The sequence below is a fragment of the Anas acuta genome, chromosome 1, assembly GCF_963932015.1.
Source record: "Anas acuta chromosome 1, bAnaAcu1.1, whole genome shotgun sequence".
Lineage (NCBI taxonomy): Eukaryota > Metazoa > Chordata > Aves > Anseriformes > Anatidae > Anas > Anas acuta.
In genome coordinates, this window is record NC_088979.1 from 78,481,117 (window position 1) to 78,485,849 (window position 4,733).

A 4,733-nucleotide genomic window follows, 5' to 3' on the forward strand; every position below is an offset into this window, starting at 1 on the left:
CATAGATGGTTCAAGAAACATGTATTTTGGTGCTTTAAAGGCAAAGTCTTAAAAACTCTGATTCTTTCTGGATCCTGTATCGCCTTTTTCAGTTTTTGTTAGATTTCCCGTTCATTTACGGTTTCATCCAATGATACAAGTGCATTTTTCTCCTGTATTCCTCCCTCCTATCTATTATGTGACTGGATTTCTACAGGCTTTAACCTGGATTCTCTTACTTAAATCCCCTCCTGGTCAGAATCTCTCTGCTACGTGCAGTTTCAGGTGATGTGCATGCGTGACCAACCAGTGATACATCAAGCATGGTGGGAGCGGCATCCAGTTCAGTCAATCTCAGATGAAGTTTGTCCTCCTCAGCCAGTTTCTGCCTCCTCATCACTGTTTCAGCCGGAGGATGCGATGTTCTCAAGCCTGCATGGTATTGCCACTGGTGTGATCATCCTTCAACTCATTTCTCTCAAAATGAGCCTGCTTATTTTAAGCAATTTAAGGTGTGATTCCATGGCAGTTTCAGATGGTCTAAATCCCAGCTTCCCCCACCCCCTCCTCCCATTCCCACCCCCATGCTCCCATCTCTTTTCCTGTGCTGCCGTAAGTGCTTGTGCTACCTCTCTCTGTTGTAGCAGGGAATTGCCAACGAGGCTTATTTTGGCTGTACAGGTGAGGAGAAAACAACTGAGTGAGCCAGTCTTGGGATCCAGTACCTCTGTCAGGAGGGCAGTGACAAGAAGAGGTAATGCTCTCCTTTCTGTTTGTGCTGTTTCTTTCGGGAACTTCAGATGATGTTCTCTTTGCATTTTTTTTCCCCAGTGTTGTGGTTTGTACTAATTACCCCTCTTTATACCTACTCCATTGTTTGTTCCTGTAAGAAATTATCCTGTCACTTACCTATTGAACTAGCAATATACTAAACTAGCTGTAATTAGCAAATTGATAAAGATGCATATGATGCTTAAAACAATAATACAATAGCCTCTGCGTATTCCGCAAACCCATGACAATGCAAATGTCATGCAGTCTAATTTTAGACATGACACTGAGTCTTCTGTTCATTAGCCTTTGTTTATTGCCTTACAGCCAGCTTTAACAAGACAGATTTTAAAGAATGAACTCAGAATTTTGATCTCTAAGCCATGAATGATAACCTCCTGTTTTATTAATGGATGTTTGTTGTGGTTTTTTTTGTTTGTTTTGTTTTTAACTGCTATAGTTATAAAATCCTTTGTACTCCATTTCAGATGTAAGGCAAGTCTTCAGGGGATATATCCATTGACCATAAGACATTTGGGGTCCCCAGCCAAGAGCTTCTCCGTAGATTATTTCCAGCATGACTACAGACACAGAAGAGAACTGCCTGGAGCTGGGAAGAGAAGCAGGGAGGGAGGAAGGAAGGAAGCTTACACAAAATAAGATTAAATTTGCTTGGCTTTCCCTGGTATGGTTTATGTCAGATCTTGGGTTTTGATTTTTTTTTTTTATTAATTAGAATGTAGTAGTTTTGTCTGGAATATGGGTCTTGTACAAATGTTATTGAGGCTGACATCTTGGCATTTGGCACTTCATGCACTGTTTTAGTGCCAAGACTAAAGCCCCTAATAACATTTTATTGTGTTTTCTTTGTTACACAAAATGCTGCGTAAACCAGGAGGCTTTTGAAAAACACACTGTTTATTAATTCTAATGGAAAACTTGTTTACTTGTTTATTAAGTTTTAATGTGTTTTTTCTTTTTTTTTTTTTTCCAGAAATGCCACCTAATATTTGGTAAAGAAGGACTTTACTTCAGCCTACCCTTCCACTGTCTTCACCTTCCTAAAGAGGAGGCAGCGTACTTTAGAAGCGCATCCTGTATCTTTGCAGGTCTTCACTAAAGTAGTCAGTGGATGTATCAGTGAGACTCATTTTATTGTTAATTTATCTTCTTGATGCACAATATCAGACTCCATTTTCATTGACTGAATAACCGTGGAGTCATTATGAAGGCAATAAGAACTGAGTTACTAGCCTTGGAAGTGATTACTGCTAGATTTTTGCCTCTTAAGCCTCCAAACAGGATGTTGCATTATTATATGCAATTCTCTTCCCTGATGTACTGTCTGAGCATTGGCTAGAGTATCATGTTCCACTCTGATTCATGCAGAACACTTAATCTCAGTGGAGCCAAAGTAAGTATACATGAGATCGTAAATGACAGTTTTCATTGTCATGCTCCTTTTTTTTTTTTTTATTTTTTTCAATGTGGAGCTCTCTGTCTTGATGAAATACTATTTATTGCAAACCAGGGGCCTGATTGCTAGATGCTACTAAGCCATCAGATCCTACCTAGAACCCCTACCTACCTGTTTTTTTCAGGATAGGTGTTACAGGTCACTGAAATCCTGTTAAATATGACTGGTTTCTAACAGTTGTGTATGCCTCTCCCTCAGGCCACGTGTGATAGGCACAGCCACAAATTGAGCATCAGGGGTGTTCATCCCCGAAGTCGACTTTTCACAGCTGGTTTGAAGCTGAGATATCGGTCTTCTGGCCCAGTTCTGTGAATTACAGAATCATGGCTTACACGTGTAATTTCCCTTGGAAAATAAATATCTGTTTTTGAAAATACCTCATTTCTGTACATTCAGGTAAGAGCGTGTGGTAGCTGCCAGTCAGCCAGGGTTTCCCCTTGCTTACCACGTTTGTCAGTCTGAGCCTTGCATGAGGCACAGCACATATTTGAATGCAGCAGCACAAGCCAGCTGGCAGCATTTTGTGCATTGGGCTAGTGAGCAGCAGGATTCTCTTTACTTGTGTGATGCTCTTATCTTTCTTGTTTCAATGTTTATATTGGAGCAGTGTGCAGAGGAATGAAGAAGAAATGAGCTGCTCCACAGAGATTTATGAAGAAATTTTCACAACTCTTAATGCCCTTTCCTGCTCCACTGGTACAAACTGTGCCACGGTGCAGCAGAGAACTGAATGTTTTCAAAAGCACAAGGAAACCTGGCTTTTCAGCCTCACAGAGTGCTTGCTTGGGAGGGAGGGAGAGAGAGAAAAGGAAAGCAAGGAGGATTTCTAAGGCTGTGTCAGTACTGTACTTTAAGGAATCATTGAATAAAGCACCTCACATACATCTTGCTCATCCTCTGGCACTCCTAAGAAAGCAGCAGCTGCGACTGCAGTTTGTGAAGTGGCTGATGCTGCAGGTTAAGCAGTAAGTACTTACTGGATCCATCCCCTCAGATGAAGAAGTACTTGGGCAGCCTTGTGTGGAGCTGCTCAGTTTTGCCCGTGATGAGGAATTTCTTTTATATATCAGAGCAGTGCTCTGGTGTATTAAATGCAGCATGTGGGTTTTCTGAGCACGCTTTGATCACCCTAAATCCTCTCAAGCCCTCATTTAGGCATGTATGTCCTCCTCTGTCCTCCCTGTGAGGCACACCCAGCTGGCAATCCCACAAGGCCTCTTGATCCTATTCTGCAGAGAACCTGGTCTGATATAGCTCAAAAGATGCTGTGTTTTGCATGGAAGAGACGGTCCAGTTGCCAGCTTCTGATGTTCCCAGATTGTCATGTTGCTTTGTATAACCAGGACGGAGGATACACGCTTGCACAGCCTGTGCCCTAATTATGCAGCAGATAGAAACTTTTCAGGGGAACTTGGAAACTGGTATGAATCTGAAATGGTAACCCAAACCTAAAATGTTCCTTTTTATAATCAGTCTCCTAAGTCTTCCAAGCTACCACACTGATCCTATGGTATTACACTAAGCTTTCATTTCAAATCCTTTTGGGTAACTCAGTCCAACTTCCTCCATCTTTCTGAAGAAAATACGTTGCGTGATCTGCCTAGTTCTTGCCAGTAACACAAGGGGACAGCATACACCGTAAGGCCTTCGTTTATTGCCATTTTATTTTTGGATGAACTGTGTAAAGAGTATGGAACCAGGGCAGCTGAAGGCCTGTAAACCATTTACTTCCATATTTTGAAGGCTCAAGAAGGATTTAAATGGTGCGTAGATGTTGTGCTGGCTGTGTCCACATGTGAGGAAATTTTATCCACATGGATTATGGTTCATCAAGCTGTCTAGACTCCCTCTGTTACTAAAGCCTATCCTTGCAATGCCACATTTGTCCTACCTTAGAGCTGCTGAACAGCCGTTGCAGTAAACATCTTTGCCAGGGGGTGTGCACCCAGGGTCCCTAGGTTTCAAAGGATTTTGAAGAACTAAAGGGCATAGGGAACAAGTGTAATAAAGCTCACTGTGTAAAAAAGTCTCTGTAAACAGTTGACTGTGCCTATTTACATTCTCGAACCCCCATTCCCAGAAGCACCAAAATAAATCTGTCCAAATGGTCTAACCAGGGTCCCATGTGTGATCACACACAGGACAAGGAAGCTGTCTGTTAGGTCCTCATTGTTCCTCTGAGTTTCTTCTTGATTGGAAACTTGATTTTGGACTTGTTTTTGTTTTTTAACAAAAGATGATGCTTGGGGTCTTTTGACTTCACAAATTTGATATGGCTTGTATTTATCTGTGTATTTTATGTCTCTGTACTTGATTTTCTCGCCTGATGCTTTATGTCTGTTTGTTCCTTCTCTTCATTTGCATACCTGTGTTTTTACTGCATGTTCTGCTTCTGGTGCTTCCACACACGTATATGCACACATTTCCACCCACACTCCATCAATACCAATCTTACTATTTGTTACAAATTACTGCAAGGTAATTGAGTAGCTCCTCATTTTTCTTT

The 4,733-nt window shown here is 41.5% G+C and overlaps 1 long non-coding RNA gene across 1 annotated transcript; it reads left to right on the forward strand.

Moving 5' to 3' along the window:
* Positions 1-264: 264 nt before the first annotated feature.
* On the forward strand, positions 265-3,596 carry LOC137850166 (uncharacterized). Its single transcript, XR_011092318.1, has 4 exons — positions 265-491; positions 661-733; positions 1,239-1,435; positions 1,745-3,596. It is a non-coding gene; the product is annotated as an uncharacterized lncRNA (long non-coding RNA).
* The last annotated feature ends 1,137 nt before the right edge of the window (positions 3,597-4,733 follow it).